Source organism: Rhinolophus sinicus, linkage group LG07 (genome assembly GCF_036562045.2).
Source record: "Rhinolophus sinicus isolate RSC01 linkage group LG07, ASM3656204v1, whole genome shotgun sequence".
NCBI lineage: Eukaryota > Metazoa > Chordata > Mammalia > Chiroptera > Rhinolophidae > Rhinolophus > Rhinolophus sinicus.
Window position 1 is genome coordinate 55831724 of NC_133757.1, and position 20985 is coordinate 55852708.

The following is a 20985-nucleotide window of genomic DNA, read 5'->3' on the forward strand; positions in this document are numbered from 1 at the left end:
GGAAATTATGCTGAGTGGAAAGAGCTAATCCCAAAAGGTTACATATTATATGATTCCACTTACACATTAATATTCATAACTTTCTTGAAATGACAAAGTTCCAGAAATGGAGCCTAGCTCAGTGATCGCCACGGTTTAGACAGAGGGGTTGGGGAAGGAAGGGGATGGATGTAGTTATAAGAAGGCAACAATAGGGATTCTTGTGATGAAACTATTTCGTATTTTGATTATGGTGGTGGATACACAAACGTATATATCTGAAAAACATTGCTTAGAATTAAATACACAGATACACAAATAAGTACAAGTAAACCGGGGAAATCTAAATCAGATTGGTGGATTTATCAATGTCAGTATCATAGTTCTATAGTTTTGCAAGACATTGCCATTTGGAGAAAGTAGGTGAAAGGGACACGGGAGCTCTCTATATTATTTCATACAAATGCATATAAATCTAAATTATCTTAAAACATTTGATTTTTTAGAAGTTGATAAAATTCTTACCATACATACAGTCCATTTTCAAACAACCTCAATTATCCCAATAATGTACTTCAGTTTTTATTTATTTTAAAAAGAAAATATTATTTTTAATAGCAACCACTTTTGTCAAATTGTCATCTGGAAAGGCTAGACTAATTTACATGCCAACATGAAAATAGCCATTTCTTTATACTCTTGCCACACTGAGCTAGTTACCGTACTTTTTCTGCCAATCTAATACAAGAAAAAAGTAGAGATTTTTATATATATTCTGGATACTGAATCCTTATCAGATACATGTTTTGCAAATGCATTCTATTATAATCCCCATTTTACTGATGAAGAAACTGAGACACAAAGACATTAGGTAGCCTGCTGGAGCCCATGTGGCTAACAAGGGAGAGGGCCAGTGTTCAAATCCCAACAGTTTGGTTCCAAAGTGAGGTCTTGAACTCACTCATCAGTGGGGCTCTCAGAAAAGAAGGCCTGGGAATCAAATGGTTAAGGGCACTTGGCTCAGGCAGCCCAACACACCCCTCTCCCAGTGGAGATGGCCCTACCCTGCGGTTCAGGACAAACCAGTCATGCCTAGTTACCAGACTCTCACAGGTTTTTCCGAGGGTGCATCTTGCCCAGGAACTGAAAATGGCAAAGTAAAATGACTGTGGGGGCGGAGCCCCAGAAAGAAGTTTCCAGGCTCTCGGCCTCACATAGAAAGGTGTTGGCTCAGGTAGTAAATGGCCAACTGTGATTGCATGGCCATCAGCTGTGGCTAGTTGGCCGTCAGCTGTAACCAGTGAGCCATTGGCCACTAATATAACTGCTGTGGCTGTGCTAGCAGACAAAGAGGAGAGAGAAAGAATGGGGGCTAGCAAGAAGATGGCGGCTGGGCTGGCGAGCGTGGATGGCGGTTTGCGGACAGTGTGGATCCAGCCTCCAGTGAGAGTATAGTGCCGCCCGAGAGAATATAGTGGTATGACTCCCCTACCTATGGCTCCGTGGGTGTTCCTTTTTGGCCTCACCATATCCTGCGTTCTTGTGTGGGGAGCAGGAGCAGAGACCCCACCGGACGCCCTGCACGACAAATGGCGCAGCGAGCAGGGTATGGTGCCGGCCAAAGCTCTCCAAAGGATGGTGGAGCAGTTTGTGTGTATGAACACTCAGTCTCAGGAAGACCAGGAGGAGCAGCTGCTGGAGAGCTGGACCCCCATGGAGGGGTGGGAGGACGTGGACGGTTCTCCCACCAGCACAGGAAAAGCCATGCAGCTGCTGCAGAGATGGAGCCCCGTGGAGAGGTGGAAAGATGTGGACGGTTCCCCAACCAGCACAGGCCGGAGAAAGCGAAGGTCGTTGCAGCCCTGTGGGCCGGGAAGTTCCTGCTCAGGCAGCCCGGATGCAGGACTTATAGTCCCAGGAGGTAACGCTTGCTGAGTCCTCCGTGGGAGATAAGGGTGAGGTCACGGTCGTCCCTCACTCCCAGGACAGCCCTGGTGAATGACTATGGACTATGGGGAATTGCCTTCCATCCCTAATTTAATGGACAACTTGACTGTTTGTTTGGGAACTGTTGTTAGTGGAACTGGGGGATATTTGCTTTTGTCTCTTGACTGGCCGCCATTGAGAATATGTAAGCACCTTGATTGTGAGTCGCTGTTGTTCCAGCAGGGTACCCTGAGAGGCACAGAGAGAGTGGCAGTGCCCTGAGAGCCCTGGCTGAGTCCAGGAAGTCTGGCTGAGCCCTGAAGATACCCTGGCTGTGCCCAGGAAGTCGGGCTGTTCCCAGAGAGAGTGGCAGTGCCCTGAGAGACCTGGCTGTGTCCAGGAAGTTTGGCTGAGCCCTGAAGGTACCCTGGCTGTGCCCAGGAAGTCGGGCTGTTCCCAGAGAGAGTGGCAGTGCCCTGAGAGCCCTGGCTGTGTCCAGGAAGTTTGGCTGAGCCCTGAAGATACCCTGGCTGTGCCCAGGAAGTCGGGCTGTTCCCAGAGAGAGTGGCAGTGCCCTGAGAGCCCTGGCTGTGTCCAGGAAGCGTGGCTGTGCCCACAGAGAGTGGCAGTGCCCTGAAAGCCCTGGCTGTGTCCAGGAAGTGTGGCTGTTCCCAGAGAAAGTGGCAGTGCCCTGAGAAATCCTAGCTGTGCCCGGGGAAACTAGTGGTACCCTAAGAAGTCCAGGAAGTCTGGCTGTGCCCAGGAGTACTGGTGGTGCCCTGAGAAACCCTGGCTGTGTCCGGGAAGACAGGTGGTACCCTAAGAAGTCCAGGAAGTCTGGCTGTGCCCAGGAGTACTGGTGGTGCCCTGAGAAACCCTGGCTGTGTCCGGGAAGACAGGTGGTACCCTAAGAAGTCCAGGAAGTCTGGCTGTGCCCAGGAGTACTGGTGGTGCCCTGAGAAACCCTGGCTGTGTCCGGGAAGACAGGTGGTACCCTAAGAAGTCCAGGAAGTCTGGCTGTGCCCAGGAGTACTGGTGGTGCCCTGAGAAACCCTGGCTGTGTCCGGGAAGACAGGTGGTACCCTAAGAAGCCCAGGAAGTCTGGCAGTGCCCAGAAGCACTGGTGGTGCCCTGAGAAACCCTGGCTGTGCCCAGAGAGCCTGGCTGTGTCCAGGATATTGCATTCACCCCCAGGCTCCTCGCACAGGTCCCCTCGCGGAAGACGCTTGTCGCGTAGATTGTGAGGCGAGAGCCTGTAGGGGTGGAGTGTGGGGGCGGAGCCCCAGAAAGAAGTTTCCAGGCTCTCGGCCTCACATAGAAAGGTGTTGGCTCAGGTAGTAAATGGCCAACTGTGATTGCATGGCCATCAGCTGTGGCTAGTTGGCCGTCAGCTGTAACCAGTGAGCCATTGGCCACTAATATAACTGCTGTGGCTATGCTAGGAGAGAGAGGAGAGAGAAAGAATGGGGGCTAGCAAGAAGATGGCGGCTGGGCTGGCGAGCGTGGATGGCGGTTTGCGGACAGTGTGGATCCAGCCTCCAGTGAGAGTATAGTGCCGCCCGAGAGAATATAGTGGTATGACTCCCCTACCTATGGCTCCGTGGGTGTTCCTTTTTGGCCTCACCATATCCTGCGTTCTTGTATGGGGAGCGGGACCAGAGACCCTGCAGGTCTCCCTGCACGACAATGACCAAGTCCCTCTTCCTTCCCCAGGGCAGTGCCTGGAGGTCACTGCCAATGCATGTGCTGTCCCCTTCTGACAGATACATTCCTTGTAAAGGGAGCTGAATGCCTTCACTCAGGGTATAGTGTTTCTCATCTCTCTCTCTAAGGTGACATTTTGTATCTCACCTCTGACCAACCTTGCTTTGCTCTTATTGAGCAACTGAGACTAAGCTGAAAAAGACTATCTTATTTTCCTCATCTCCAAGGTAGTTCTTGTGGTTGGCAGCTCTCTTCACCTGTGCTGGCTACCGATTAAGGGCAGGTGTGATGGGCAGGAGCGATAAGAGGTTCAGTGCTGAGCACATGGGAGACGCTCAACGACTGCAGCAGGAGTCCAGTGCAGGGAGAGATGATGGCAGAAACGAAAGCAGGTGAAAGACACCACAAAGAGCATCTCAGACTAGGAGAACGGCATGTGCAAAGGCGTGCAGGCAGGAGGGAGTACTCACTAGACTGGAAGAACTTCCAGAGAGGCTCAGCAAGAAGAATCCACAGCGAGTGGGAGGGAGAAGTCTGGAATGGATCCCAGCTTTTACTTGTTCAGAGGGAAATTCAGGAGTCAAGTAAATTTACCCCAAAATATGCCTGATTTGGAAGAGACTAAAATCAGGACCGTTCCCAAAGAGCTAGGGTCTAGGATGGAACACATCATCCCTCGAAGCTTGTGTGCTCATCAGACTGCCTATACTTCCCTGAAGGGCACACGGAAATTCCCACTTACCACTCAAGTTCATTCCTCCACACGTATTTAAAGAGAGAGAAAAAAGACATAGTTAAAAAGGATTATCTTAGTTTTCAATGATAATAATAATAATATCTAACTTATGCTGGATGTTTAATGTTTGCCAGGCACTCTGCTAAGTGCTTAATGACATTATCTCATTTAATTCTCACCACCCTCCATGAGTTGGGCACTTTTATAATGCCCATGTTACGGAAGAGGAAACCAAGATTTAAAGGTTAGTGGCTGGCCTAAGGTCAGATGGCCAGGAGGTGGCGCTCCAGGATGTCTGTCAGAAGCCCACACACTCTGACTGCCAGGTGGTATTGCCTAATGCTTTCTAATAAAGGAAGTCTAATTCCCCTGTCCACATCCCTTTTGCTCTAAGTCAGTTACATTCTTTTTCTTACCTCTTAGATGAAATGGATTTTTCAAAGAGCTTTCAAATGATCATTGTTATCCAGAAGCATTTAAGCTCACTCATGCATATTTTATTGTCTTGAATATCCGCCAGAATTCACCAAGGCTCTAAGCATCTATAATCCCAAACAGGATACTTCAAAAATTCATGTTAGGTCTTTTAGAGACACCGTTATAACCATATAAGTGATAAGTACATATATTGAAGTTCTTCCCAATGATGGAGTAATATCTTCCAGTAAAAACATTCTTTTGAATAATTAGTACTGAATGTTATCATTCTTGTATTTTTATGCAGATTGTAAATATTTTTTCAAAAGGTTGAATATCCTATGGGGAAATAAATCGCTTTTTTCTATCCTTAGAAAGGGAATAAGAGGAATAACTTTTGGGAAACAAATACAAAAGCTGTGATATCACAGCCAGATATTTATAGAATATGAGAATAAAACGGCTTATGTCAACTAAAAATGTAACTATAAGAAGATGCTTGTCAGCAAAGAAACACTAGTGAGTGATTTTCCTGGCAGGATTAAAATTTATGATTTGTATGAAGACAGCTTAGTGCTTGAGCCAACAGTTCCTCTGAGATTGCTTATAGCTGAGTCATATTGCATGTCTCATATTAGTACAGGGAAGGTTCTCAGGGTCTTTCTGCTTTCATGTTCAAGTTCTATTTGTCAAGAAGAAACTTCATCTGATGTCTTTCAATAAAAGGCAAGCCCAAATGTCATAGAAGAAAGAGAATCTCAGTAAGTGTTCCCAGAAGGCAGACCTTTGGAAGCCATGGTGAGAAGTCATGCTGGCACTAGATGGGGTTTCTTGCGTCTACCGTCCTCTGGAGTCATGGTCAAAAGATACCCATTCCAAAGAAATTATTAGAAAAGAAAGAGATTCTTCTATTGCCATTGTCAAAAAGGATGACCTCCAGGAATAAAATTACAAAATCCAAAGTTATCACTGTCTGAAAATATCACACTTGTGGTTAAGTTTAGCCAAGGTGAAATGGAATAATCAAAAACATCAAGAGAAACACAGGTCACAGATAGGGGTTGTTAGAGCAAAAATTGCTCCACAAGAGGCACCAGGAAAGAAAGAGTCCACATATAATACCAAGAAGGGAGAAACAGATAAGAAATCATTGCCCCTTGTGATGAAACCCAGTACTATTTTCAGTCAGAATGCAATTATCTGTTCCCTCCAAAAAAAAAAGTTGCCACTAGGAACATATTCCAAGACCATAATGGGCCAGAATGAAAAATCTCCAGATCATTTGTCTGAAGAAACTATCAATACAAATAGGTGAGGAGAAACTGCAAGAATTATCACCAGGGGAGATAAATTCTACAGGTGAACCTGGCCAAGGAGAACCTTTCATGAATAATGACCAATAGAAAGCAACTGTATGAGTAAAGTTAGCCAGAGAAAATTCCTCACTATCACAATCAGTGCAGAAAAGCAGTATTTATGAGACTCTTCAAAAATCAGTTGCTGAATAAACAGATTCCATGAATAAAATTAACCACGAAATAATTAGTCCTTTGAAGACCTGAGATACTCGGATAAAGCTATTCAAGACCAAAGCTCTTCAAAGCAATGCTTAAATATACCTATAAATATAACTATATAATATAATTAATTTATATGATTTTATTTATAATTTATGTAATTTTATTAAATATATATAATTTAATAAATATAAATTTATATATGTAAATATGTATTTGACTCATTATATAGGAGCTCATTAAACAAAGGCTATAAGGGCAAATTTACTTAAGTGACATCAATGGATATCTCATCCATGGACAAATGGGACTGGAACCCAATTCCCTAAACACTTTTTTCGGGGAGGTTACCGCATAGACACGATTCCTCACAAGTCTGTTCAGGAGCATTTGAGTCCTATTCCACAGGGAAATTCCCCCAAAATTCTGGTCTGGAAGAAGCATTTCCAGTGCTACAGTTAGAACAGAATTACTGAGAAAACGGCTTGAGAAAGAGAAGCTTCCGCTAATAGTATTGGCCAGGACAGAAGATGTTCAGAAGGTTTATAAAGAAAAATAATGCCTAATGATCAAGATGTTGACCATAAAACCTCAAAAGAGATTGACTCTGAAGGATGGCGTGTTGACTCAAAGAGGAATGATAAAACAAAGCAAATCTTGAAATCAGGAGGAATTAAACCAATGTACGAGGGCAAGTCCCAGGACAGTTTCTGGAGATTACTCTTCAGGAGTAGAGAAAGGTTCTGTAGGGTAATGTTCCTGAGAACATGCCTCAGGCACACTGATATCTATCTCCAGATCCCTTCAAAACAAAATACCAAAAGAATTATCATTGTCATGGGTAAAACGACTAAATAAACAGCCCTAAAGAAAGAGCAAATTTCTCAGCAAATGTCACCACAGAAAATAGAATATAAGTCTAGTTAAATAATGCCATCTGGAGATAAAAAGTTTCAAGTATAAGATTAGTCAGGATAAAAATCTTCCAAGCAATTCTTTAGGAGAGGAAAAGTGATGAAGACTTTCAGCCATGGGGCCGCCCCCTCCCGCCGCCCCCCGCACTCCCCCCACCCCCGCAAATGCTGTCAGAAAAATCTATGGAGAGAATCCAACTCAGTGAAATTCCCTGGCAAACACTATCCAAAGGAAGGAAATCTTTTGAGAAGGATAGACAAGGCCAAATGTCTCAGGACTCAGGAGTAGTTTAAAGCAAGGCTGAGCTGGCACTGAGCTCACAATGCCATTTGCCTGTAGCCCCCCGGGAAGAAGGGCTCTGCTTTCTCTCCTGCAGAAACACCTCTCCTGGGGTCCATTCCATTATCTCAGTTCATCTCTTTTCAGGAAGAACAGATAACCAAGGTAAAGTAAATCTAGACCACACAGTCCCACAGATGTCATCTTGTAGTGAAAACTCTGTTGTCAGTGTGACCCAAGCTAAAGTCTTACGAGGTCTCCTGTCTGTATTCTTGACCCCTTTCTAGATAGCCATGATGGCGTGAAGATTTTCTCCACCTCAAATTTAATTTGCTTATTTTTGGTGCCTCAAAAATACAGGAGTCTCTTCTTATCCATGGGGGATGTATTCTAAGACCCTTAGTGGATGCCTGAAACTGCAGAGAGTATCAAACCCTATATATACTACGCTTTTCCCTATACATACTAGTATAATACATACCTATAATAAAGTTTAATTTATACATTAGGCACAGTAAGAGATTAACACCTGTAACTAATAATTAAATAGGACAATTATAACAATATACTGTAATAAAAGTTATGTGAATGGCTTTGGGGTCATTATTAAGTAAAATAAGGGTGACTTGAACACAAGGACAATTAAGCTAATAACCAAGAGGAACAGGCGGGGAGCATATACAGGGTGGATACGCTGGACAAAGGGCTGCTTCACGCCTTGGTCAGGACAGAGCAGAGTGGGATGGTGAGAGTTCATCACGCCACTCAGAATGAAATGCAATTTAAAACTTATGAATTATTTATTTCTGCAATTTTCCATTTAATATTTTTGAACCACAGTTGACTGAGGGTAACCAAAATCACAGAAAGTGAAACCACAGATAAGGGGAAACTAATCTTTTCAAGTTTTCACAAGAGACAACTCCAGACAAAGATTAACAAAGACTATATATCCTAGCAAACAAAAATGAAAGTCAAATCATCAAAGAATGAGGTGAATCAGGATGAAGTTACCCAAGGAATGATTCCCACAGACCTTCCTTTGGAATGTAATGAACGTCCCAAAGTGTTTCTGCCCTCAGAGACAAGTCAGCAGCCGAGACGGGATGATTACCAAACTGCCTCTCCAGGAGCGATGAATGTTGAAAGTAAAGCAGGTGAATAGACACCACTGAGAAGAAATAAAAGAACCCAAGCACACTTCACGAGGGTTTCATCACAAGAGTCAAGTTCCCGGAGGCTATTCAATTAATCAGAATTGAATTGCTCCTGATATTCCCCAATCTGAGTCAAATTCCTTCTCTAAAGAGTTTATTTTATAGGTAACCATACATTTCCCACAATGGTTAAGTGATATTCTTTAGACATGAATAATGATGGTGAAATGAGCTAAGAAGCTATTTCTCAAGAGATTATCAACCAAAAATATAAAAAATGTATCATGTCTAAAGATGCATCAAATACTTCAGACACTCCAGAAATGAAAAGAAAATGACTATATGGGTAACTAATGGATAAATGAGAGGAGTGTATCTACTTAATTCAATGAAGAATGGAGACAAAACAAAAATAAAGAATTGACAAGATTGTCAATTTCAACTTGATTTACCCCATAAGTGAATTGTTATTCAATTATAGAGCAAGTAGCATAACATAAGGATTAAGAGCAAGAATTTTGGCTTCAGCAAACCTGGGTGCAAATCCAAGTCCTGGCACATGTCATGGCGTGGAATTAACCCCTGGTCATTCACAGAAGGTGAAAGCATTCACAGACTCTACAAAGGAAGTTTTTATTGAAGTTAGGGCAGAGAGAGAATGCCCATGGCAGTGTCCAAAGATGACGGCTGCTACAGATTGTAAGAGAAACACCAGCGGGGGGCGGGGTTGTGTGTGTCATGGGTCAGAGTCCAGAGTCTGAGAATGGACAGCTGCATCTATCTTCAGGTTCACTTTTTCTTATGTAGGAAAGGGGGAGTCGGTTAGGCAGGTTTGAGGGCTGACATCCTTCCTGGGGTCTGGTCTGTTTGAAGATGATATCGTCTCTGGACTCTGGACTGGGACTCGGCCATAGAGACCTGGGACTATGCATCACCAGTAAATACTGCCAGAAGTTGTAGGTTGGATTCCAGTGTCTGGGCGCCTGAGGATTAAGAAATTGCTCTTTCCCAGGTTAGGATGTTGTTAATTAACGAAGCATGGGTTTACTTGAGAAAGGGAACAAACAGAGTTCTTTAGTTAATCAGTGAGGGGAGAAACAAAGAGAAAACTGATGAACATCAGGATGGATCAAACTACAAACAAACTAAGTCTAATTACAGGTGGCTCAATAGCGAGCAATGCGGTGAGTTAAACTGCAAACTAGTCTAACTGCCCTATTGATTCCCTAAATTTCACCCTTACAGCACATACTAGCTGTGTGGTCATGAGCAAGTTTCCTAACCCTCTGTGTCCCAGATGCCTGCCTCCCCTAAAGTCAGGATACTAATAAGCTTTACTATGTAAAGTTGTTTGGGCGTTTCCATGAGACAATAAAAATAAGTGCTCAATACATAGTAGCTGTTTGCCCAGCTCAACACTGGCCCCTGAAAAACATTGCATTAAGAGTGATTACCTGTATTTTAGTGGTCATATTCCACCTATTAGTTCAGATTCTTCCCTAGATTATTTTTGTCATCCCTAGTGGATAGGCCATGTGAGCTCACATAGGACGTCAGGTCCTGCCTCGACCACTCAGTGAGTTTTCTCCCCAGGCCTCTGCTGTCTGAGCAGTGGTTTGAAGGTGCCTGCCACCAAGCAGTCACTGCTCCCGCCCACTCCACGGCTGATGCTGCACTGCTCACCCTCCAAGGGCCAGAGAGGCACCATGTTCCCCAGAGGCAGAGCCCTGAGGCTACGGGGCATTCTGGTAGAAGCAGGGAAAAGAACCTCTTGCTACTTTGTGCCACTGTTTTCACCAGGCCATGAAAGCACAGGCTGCCCCCAGGCTCAAAGAATTCTCTGGAAAGAATTGAAAAAGCTCTTCCAACTTCTGTTTGCAGTCCCTCTGCTCCCACAAAGGAAGTCAGGCATGAGAAAGAGCTCTTTGATTTAGCATGGTGTGTAAAGATGGATACACAAAGTTGTTCCTCAAAATATGTTTACAATAATGAAAACCCCAAAACAATCAGAATGTCCACCAATGGGGGAATGTGGTACGGCTAAGTGATCATATGATTTTGGTATGTATATGTGTATGAGTGAGTGTGTGTGTGTGTGTGAGAGAGAGAGAGAGAGAGAGAGAGAGAGAGAGAGAGAGAGAGAGAGAGAGAGAGTCAGAAAAAGAAGAGGGATTTGGAAGGATGCAATAAAAAAGATTGGGTTCTTTTTATCTTATTCCAAAACTATTTTTATTAGACTCAGCATCTACTCAGGGGTGTCAAAATTGCGGTCCGCAATCCATTGTTAATTGGCCCGCAGCAAATTCCAAAAATATATTTAGTTTACTTAAATAAACCAGGTGAGGCAATACGTACTTCACCTCGAGTGAGTGGCCCAGCTGTTTGTGTATTTTACCGCGTATGGCCCTTGGTAAAAAAACGTTGAAAAAAGTTTTGACACCCCTGATCTACATGATCAAAAAGAAAGCTTCTCTCCGTTTTAGTATTTCTTCCTCCTGCCTAAGTAGTGCTTTTCCAGTAACCAAGGGAGGGGAAAAGAAGGAAAAGACAAACAGGACTAGAGGTTGCTGAGCCCAACCTTGACTGTCCACCACCACCACCACCACCAGGGGGCAGTATCACAGAGACAAGGGCAGATGTATAGAGAGGGGCTCCAAATTTAGTGAACTTTTCCAAGCCCTGCCTGCCCACCCTCCCCTCTAAGGGTTTTGTTTTTATGTAACTGGCAGAATGAACTCCAGAATCTTGTGGTATTCTGTCCAAGGTTCCCATCTGCTTAGCATTTAAACCTTAAAACAAAGATATGAATATTGCCTGAACAACTTCACAGAACAAAAACAACAAGACACAAACATAGACTTAACAATAATTTTGAGAGCTGATAACTTTGATTTGGTATTTATTTTATATTTCAGATAGCTAGCTAGATAGAAAGAACAAGAGGCATTACTGGAATTCATCATGGAAACATTCCACAACACTATTATGCAGCCATTAAAAGCAATAATGTAGAAAGATATGTGAGGGCATAGCAAATATATCATCTCAGTGTGTGTGTGTGTGTGTGTGTGTGTGTGTGTGTGTGTGTGCATAGTAAGGTATATAGAAAAATAGTCATTTGAGTGATAGGATTGCTGCTAAATTTTTATTTTGTTTTTGTATAACTTCAACTTCTTTATAATGATTGTGAATGCTTTATCAAATTAAAAAGAAATAGTTATTTTTACCAGTGGGGAAATAAATTTTACTTTATTTTATTTTACAAGAGAGCAAATCCACTTTATTTACTTTTCAATAAGTTTAAATCCTGAGGAGTACAGCATTACATGGATTCTGTGTCCTGTGGCCTTAGCTGGAAGTTGGTTTCGGAATTTGGCATGAACCACGCCCCTGTACCTTGCCCCAGATGACTTTGGTTTGGTTCGGTTTGCCACCAGGAGTCACTGTGTTATTCTTTGCCTTGTACACATGAGCACATCTCCTGCCTAGATAGAACTCAGTTTCATCTCGAGTACAAACACCTTCAGTTTTAAGAAGAGCTGTGTGCTCTCTCTGTTTCTGGAGACCCCACTGACAGCCAGCACAATGGCCTTGGACCACAGCCTTCGGACATATTTGTCATTTCAGAAGTCTGGTTCCCAGCAGGCCTCCACAGGCCCCAAGATGGCCTAAAATTTGTTATTTTTAAAGTAAAATTTATCCATGTGAGTCCAAGCCACTCAACTTCTTTACTTGAAAGAGTATGAAATGTACATTTGTAGCTTTGGCTTTCCCTGTGACTGTTGGATAGTATGTTTAATTCCTAGTCTTTGTGTTTTAATAGGATTCTTCTACACCAGCCTCCAGAATGGGACAATAATTCTCTGATTACTTTCTGCACCAGTCCTTTCTCTAGGAGGAAAACTGACTTCTCTATTTGTTGAGATTGTTAAGTAATTGCTAGTCGTGGGGTCACATTTCTTTGCTGGGTAGACCAAACGTATTAAATGTCATACATTTATTTCCCCTGTTGGTCTCTTGAACCTGTCGTTAGGTATCAGAGCTCAGTAGGTCTTCAGGCTCTGAGTTTCAGCTTCTCCACCTGCAATTTGGTGGGAAAGTCAGGCTCGTGGTGGGAAATGGGAGACACTACCACATTCTTCAGTTTAGCTGGCTACCTGTCTCTCTGAACATAATCCTAAAAAAACAATTCTTGGGTGGCCGGTTGGTTCAGTGGTTAGAGCGCAGGGCTCATAACACCTGGGTCTCTGGTTCAATTCCCACATGGGCCAGTGAGCTGTGCCCTCCACAACTAGATTGAAAACAACGATTTGACTTGGAGCTGAGCTGCGCCCCCCCCCCCCCCCCCCCATGACTAGATTGAAAACAACGACTTGACATGGGGCTGATGGGTCCTGGAAAAAACACACTGTTCCCCAATAAAAAATAAAAAAAATAAAAAATAACCCAATTCTCCACCAAAATACAAGAAGAACCTATTGAAACTGCTCTCTTATCATAACACTGCCCTTCAGATCATAATTATTATAATGGCCTTTGCAATTTCTGTTATCCATTGCTCATGGCTAGTCTTATGATCACAAATATAACCATCACTAGCTAAATGCTTCTAACTCTTTCCTACCAGGCATAGTCTTTCGGGTGTCTTATACTCAAGAAGTCAGGGATTATTCTACCCATGAAAATCCACCTCTTTCCTTCCACTAGCCCCTGTGACACTTAAATGAGTTAATTCACAGAAAGCACACAGAGCACTGTGCCTGGGACATAGGAAATGCTACACACCATCGGCTGCTGCTATTATCATTATTGTTGTTGTCATCGTTATACTAGACCCACATAACTTTAAACCTGTATTTCTGTTACTTCTGTGGGTTTCCGCCAGTTGCCCACCACTTCCACCATTCTCTATACTGACAAAAGCCCCAGACTGTGTTTCCTCTCACAGCCATGTGGTGTCACCAGCACTTCACAAACTTCATCTGAAAAAGCTGGTTGTCAATTTCAGGAGGCCTTTCAGCAGCGATTCTGATGGGGACCACATGACCACTTACAGAGAGAGTCAAGCCTGTAATGATGGATCTTTCCACAGATTGCGGAAAGGTTTCCTTTCTGTGTTTATTGTCATGGAGGTTTACTTAGTACTTAATTTTGTGTAAAATACACTTGCTTTGGCCTTCATTTTTAAGAAGAGACAAGTAGACCCAGGGACAACTTGGAAATGATCATGGTTATTTATTGAGCACCCACCAGTGGTAGGTACTGTCCTAGGAGAGACAAAGTCCCCGCCCTCCGGGAGCTTGCAGAGCAAGCTGAGGGCAACCATGAAGGTGAAGCCAGAGAACGGACAGTAGCTCTGTGCGGATCATCTTGTATAGACTAGGAGCTTATAAATGTGGGTCTGGACTGATGGCAGCTACCAAGCAAGCAGCTGACATCATGCTGCTGGGCCAAGTCATCTGAAGGAAGCCAGCTGTCCTCAGGCTTGCATGACTGATTTGAAGTGTGGAAATTTTGCAAATGCAATGACGTGTCAATGTAGGTGTGTTTCACTTGGTCATCCATGCATCTATCCACTTATGTGGAGATGAATTAAAACCCCACCTCTGCCTTTTCTTTGCTCTATGACCTTGGCCAAGTCACTTATCCTCATCTTTAAGAGAAAGATAGTAATGCTTTCTTGACAGAGCTAATGTGAGGATTACCTGAGATAATATATGTAAAGCCTTAACACTAGGCCAGACAGACCATGAGCATATAATAATTGGTAGTTATTATTTTCACTATTATAACAATGAAGTTAAGACAAAACCATTATGTACCAAGTATGAGCCAGGTATTATGCTTAGCTCTGAACACGGTAGAGAAATTGGTCCGGCATAATCCTTGCCCTAAAGGAGCTTCTAATCCAATAGAAGAGCAAATCATACGTGAAATAATAATCACACAAGGCTGAATGGAATCGTGTCCCAAGAAAGGAACTATTTAAGTCCTAAGGGAATCCAAAGCAGAAGTTGCTATGAATGTAGGAAAGAATTAGCCTAGACCTTTGGATCTAAACACAGGTAGGGTAGGGGATGAAGGAACAGAGATCAGACCCTTGGATCCAAGATGGTGCAAAGAAAGCCAACCCCATCCCCCAGGCTTCGATTTACTGGGTAAATCAGAACACAACCTGTAGCCTGGCAGGAGAGCCTATGAAATGTCCTCAAGAAAGCCTCTTTCTTCTCCAAGGCTTGCAGTAGCTGACAAACTTGGTCATAAATGTACCTCCCTGAGGTGTCACAGACTTCCTGTGAAGAAAGGAACTGTGGGGTCTGCTCAGAGAAATTTCCAACGCATGCAGAGAAAGACTAAGCACCTATCTCAGGTCCTGGGACCTCCTGCATTCCGTGGCCACCCCTGGGGACACATCAGCAAGACCCATCTGTAACACAGTTTCCTTATGGCTGCGTTATAGCCCAGAGCTACCCAAATCAATCTCTAGTACAGACACTTTCCTGCTGGGAGTGTCAGTGAAGGCTTCAAAATGGGGATGGCACTGAAGTGGGCCTTGGTGGGATTTAGGGAAGAGGCTCTAGGAAGGGAGAAGAGTAAAGCAAGACTGAGGCAGAGATTGAAATGCATAGACCATGTCTAAATCTGGTAAATGAGCCTATAATGACAAAAGCTCGAAGAGTACTTGGAATGCACAAGGCTGAAGTCTGGAATGCATTATCTCCTCAAATCCTCACATCTTAGACGCTGTTATCTCTGTCTTTCTTTAAGAAAGGCTTGCTGTGAAGAATGACTATCTAAGGTTGCACAGATCAAATCTGTTAAAACTAGAATTCAACCCTGACCCCAAGTCCAACCTTAAGTCGTTATGCAATGTTAGCTCCCAACAGAGATATGATTGGAAATGTATATTAGGTTTGGGTCAGAGAGGGCCTGGGACACCGAGCAAAGAGTATTGTATTCAACAGCATTAAGGATCTTCAGTGAGAACATTTTGGAGGCCTTCTAGTGTGTAGCGGAGTCTTCTTAAGCCTGAGCAGACAGGTGCATGCAGACCCAATTCAACAAACAACCCAACTTCGAGGCCAGAAAAACTCTGATGTGAGACAGAGTGGTGTCTGCTGGGAGTGTGACTGCAGATCCGGGGCCCGGGAAAAGTCTCCCCAAGTGCTGGGTGTGCTCACTCTGCCGTTCTTTGGCAACACTCTGGGCTTCTGTTATCTTCAGGACCTAAGGTAACACTTGACTTGTTTTCACAGTTCTATATATTTGTGCCCAGTAAAAATGAGCAACTCAGGAAACTGCTGATGGTCTGAGAAGGAAGAGAGTGAGACTGATGAGAATTCAAGCCCCTCTCCCACCCCCGACTGCCCTGGTTTTGCTTGGGTAGACTACAGGGTCTTGGCCTCTTCCTTTCCCAGATGGAGGAAGAGGAGGAGAAATTCACCAAAACTGCTGGAGAAGCAGGCGGCTGGAGCATGAAAAGCATTCAGCCGTGAGTCAGGTCACCTTCAATGAATGGATGATGACTTTGGGGAAATCTCTGTGCCATCTATAAAATATTAGGACAGAGCAGGTGACCCTGCAGAGAATTTGACCATTTTAGATATGTCATATAACCAGAATCATGTACTATCTGTCTTTTTGTGTCTGGCTTATTTCACTTAGCAGTGTCCTCAAGGTTCACCCATATTGTAGCATGTGATGGATTTCCTTCCTTTTAAGGCTGAGTAATATTCCACTGTATGTATAGAACACATTTTGTTTATCCAGGCACCAGTTGAGGGACACAGGTTGCTTCCACATTCTTGGCTATTGTGAATAGTGCTGCTGTGGACACATCGGTGTGGAAACACCTTTCCAGAGTGCAGAGTGCTAACTATTACACAATGGAACCAAAAATACCTTTTCAAGACACTGCTTGACTCTTAGGTTTAAGATGAAATCAGTTCAGTTGTGTGTTTTGTTACTGCTTTATTTAAAAAACAAACAAACATGTAGCTTCTCGAAGAGTAAACAACTTGAAATGAACACTTCATATGTTGCAGGGTGACATTCAATTTGGGAAGTTTGGACAGTCAAAGCTGAGATTTTGGCACTCAACCAACTCCTTAAAGCTGCACCACCAGAAGGAGCTAGAACAGACCTAAATTTGTGCCTTGCAGAGAGAGTCCTGGGACTCTACAGTCCTCGGACTCTACCCTACAGAAGTAGTGTAATTATGAACTTTAGTCACAATATTATCTAGGAAATACTTTTAGCACAGACAATGGGTATCTATAAATACAAATCATTTGCTGAATGAGCCATGCATTGACCTGTTGGAAAATATGGGAGATTACATGCCAGGTGTGCAGAAAAACATCCTTCAAATTTAGTTATGTATACCATACCCCGGGGGAAAATGTTTAGAATCCATACATTTTCCTTTGAAGAAAAGGTTTGCTTTACTCTCCTGAGGGGCATGGTTAAAAGGTCTGGCCAAGGATCAGGTGTGCAGACATGTCCCTAAATATTGGAACCCGCCCTTCCAGTACAGTGACTCAGTGAGGTGGAGAATGATTAATTTTTTAGTATAGGTGTGCCTGCTGGTTGGGGTGCAGAAGTAACTGAAATCACTAATCATAGAATCCTCTTGAGAGAAAACTGTAGTGCACCCTGGCTGATTCATTGAAACTTTTCTCTCTGGGTTCCCTTCCACATCCTATCTCAAGGTATGGGGCGAGCCAAGCCATTCTTCTTAATAATGATCACCAAACCCTTGTCTGGGAGTGTGGATGTGATGAACAGTCTCTACCCGTGAGGTCCTTGTGCAGTGGGGGAGGCAGAAAAGAGGTCGTGTGTGGTAATAGAAGTAGGAACGAACGGTGGGAGCCCAGGGAGGGGAACTAGCTCAGGCAGCGTGGAGGAAATGTCTCACACAGATGATGTTGGACCTGAGCATTGAAGGATGAGGAGGAGTTTTACAGGCAGACAAGCACAGGGAAGGGCAGTGCAGGCTGGAAGAACAGCATGTGCGCCAAGGTATCTTGATGGTGGGAAACGTGTGAGAATAGCAGTGTGGCTGGACAAGAGAGCGCATGTGAGCCTTTGGGAAGGTCTCTTAGTGAAGTGTGACTACTCTGGAACAGGGCCTCAGTACCCCAGGGACCCCTGCCAGCAGCCCTGGGCAGATCCAGTCCCATTCCTGGTCTCCCTGGATGCCCACAGTGTCTGACCAGAGAGAAGCCACAGCTTTCACAGTGAGCCTGAGTGCCCAGAACCAAGGATGGAAAGTAGGTATTATTCGTGGGTGGCCCAGGTGACACTTTCATGGCAACTTGGGGGGAAGGGAAAGGGTGTTCAATCACCAAAGAGGAGACCTTGCCAGCTTTGAGCTGATGTTTCCTCAGGCGAGGCTGAAGCGAGTGTGCAGCCCCTTCCTGCAGTAGCCAGGCCACCCCAGCCACCGACCCAAAGCTCATTAACATCCCTGAGATGCAGAAACAGCATTCATTGGCTCCAACCAGGTCCCTAGGTGTCCTGGCATTGTGCCAGCGAGGGGACGTTGCTGATACTTTGAGATACCAGCAAGAAAACATACAGCAAGTTGACTGGAAGGGGCGGGGAGGCTTTTGTCTTCTTTCTGAGGGACTAGCTTGGTGGCAACATGTTTTTGTCAAAAGCAGGTTATCTGTGTTTTCAGAGACACTGATTTTTATTGTCCCAACCAAGGCTTTTCTGTCTGGGACGCATGCTATACTGAATGGGACACTAGGAAAATAGACAAAAACGTAGACAGTGTTAGGCAAACCTAGACTCTCTCTGAGATGCTCTTTCCTCGAAACATTTTTAGAATGAAACTGAGAGTCTTTTGGAAGAGTCTCTACTGAATGCAGCAGACTGTCTCTCTAGACAGATTTTTCTTTTTAAGGAGTTCTGAGTGTCTCTCCAGCCTCAATGAAACTGTAGATGATTTTTTAAAATAATATTAATTAAATGAAAGATGAGAAGACCTGTGAAGAAGTATCTCCCAGAGTGGGCTGGGGTGCCCAAGATATAGAGTGTGGGGACACTTTTATTTTTTAACATAGTAGCTATTTCCTTTTTAATTACATTGCTTTAAAAATACCAAGAGGAGTCTACGCATTGAAAAGTAAGTCCCCCTCTCATATTTTACCAATGAGCTTCTTCCTCCCAAAAGGTAAACATGGTTATCAGTTTGCAGGGTTTCCTTCTAGAACCTGTTGTAGGCACATACAACGTCAGCATGTCGATATGGACCTACACATAGCCAGACATAGACAGAGAGAGACAGGACCAGAACTGGGATAGAGGCAAGCGTAGAAACACATCTGATATCAGCTGTTTTTCCTGTTTTTCAGGAACAAAGAAGAGTTCAGCTCTTGGGACTAGAGAGTGAGGAGTAAAAGTTTTCTGTTTCTAGCCAGCTGAGTGGAGTTTCATTGGAGCCTCCCCTTGGGAAGGAGAAACAAACCAATATGTTGGTGGGGGTGGGGGGGAGGGAGGCTGGAAAGCCAGGTCCATGGGGACGTTTAGATTTCTAAGATTAACAGGAAAGATGGGATGAGGGGTACCCCCTCCCCGATGAAGGGCTGAACCCTCTTTGTTCCTGGATTGCTGCAGGATCTTATGCAGCAATGTGCACTAAAGTACTGAGAGTGGCTTCAGGGTCTAACGGCAAGGATGCTGTCAGCGGAGGAAACCACAGCGAGCGATTGACAATATCACATATTGGTGGGGATGTGGAGCAACTGGAACTCTTACACGTTGCTGGTGGGAATGAAAATCATAGTCACTTTGGAGAACAGTTTAAGACTGTCATAGAAAGTTAAACATACACTTACCATATGACCATTCCTAGACATTGATCCAGGAGAGAGGACAACATGTGTACAAATGTTCCTAGCAGCTTTATTTATAATTGCCAAAAACCCAGAAGCAACCCAAATATATCCATCAACTGGTGAATGGATAAACAAATGTTGGCATGTCTGTACAATGGAAGACTTCTCAGCAATAAAAAGGAAAGAAGTGCTGATACACACAGCAACTTGAATGAACCTCAAAAGCATTATTCTAAGTGAAAGAAGCCAGACCAAATACTACCCATGGCATGATTCCATGTATATGAGGCACTTTACAAAAAGCAAAACTCCCTTTTTGGGAGGAGGAAGAAAGCAGATTAGTGGTTTCCTGGGGCTAGGGGGAGGAGATTGACAACAGAGGGGTATGAGAGAACTACCGGGGGTAATAGAAATTCTCCGTATAATCATTGTGATGGTGGTGGTACAGGACTGTACACATTTGTCACAATACTTCAAACTGAACACTTAAAATTGGTGGCTTTTGCCTTAACTATAACTTAATTAAAAATTATACTTTACTAACGTTTACAATTTTTTTTTTCAATTAAAGCAAAGAAAGTGAGAAGGAAATTGTTATTAGGATTGAGGAATGGGGTATAATTGTAGATGAAATAGAAAATCATTAAGGAACAACTTTAAATAAATACACCTTAAAATTTAGTTGAAATGGACAATGTTTTATAAAAATATAGTTTAATAAACACAATCAACAGGAAAGTTCTTAATTGGTTTTACTATGCTAGTATAATCCAGATGCCCCCAAACCTATCAAAGACAGTAAGGAGTTTGAGGGAGAATAGTTCCCAAGACTGCCCTCACTTCTGATACCAAATGCAAGTTTGGGGTCCCCAACACCACACTTAGGCTTGATAACTCACTGGACAAATTCATAGAACTCACTGAAAGCTGTTATGTTCATGGGTATAGTTTATCATAAGGAAAGGAAACATTGAAATCAGCCAAGGGAAGAAGTGCATAGGACAGAGTCCAAGAAAGTACCAAACTCAGAGCTTCCCGTTGTTCTCTAACTGTGGTCATGAATGTGTTACTTTTCCAGTAGCCATGTGTGACAGTACATAGAGTCTTGGCAACCAAGGACGCTCACCTGGGCTTTGGTCTCCAGAGTCTTTCTTGGGACTCAAACATGCAAAACTCACTGGCTGCCCATATGGCCGATATCAGTCTGCCCACCCTAAATCACACTGTTGGTGTCTTTCAAAGCCCCCACCCTAAATCACACCGTTATTATCTGGCTATACCAATATCATATTAATTTGAATTACAATGACTTTATGGATTATTTTGATATTTGGTGAGGCAAATTTCACCTTTTTGTTCTTTCATGTTACTTTCATAACTACTCTGAGACATTTGTGTTTCCTTATAAAACTTGAATTTTGTATTAGTTAAATTACATTCAGTTATAAGTGCACATTGTTTATACTCTGTGAGTTGAGTTGAATTGCTGTATAAAAATCTTCTCAAAGATT

The 20985-nt window shown here is 43.5% G+C and overlaps 1 pseudogene; it reads right to left on the reverse strand.

The window, feature by feature from the left end:
* Positions 1 to 11914: 11914 nt before the first annotated feature.
* Positions 11915 to 19485, reverse strand: LOC141572845 (large ribosomal subunit protein eL33 pseudogene; annotated as a pseudogene).
* Between the last annotated feature and the right edge of the window lie 1500 nt (positions 19486 to 20985).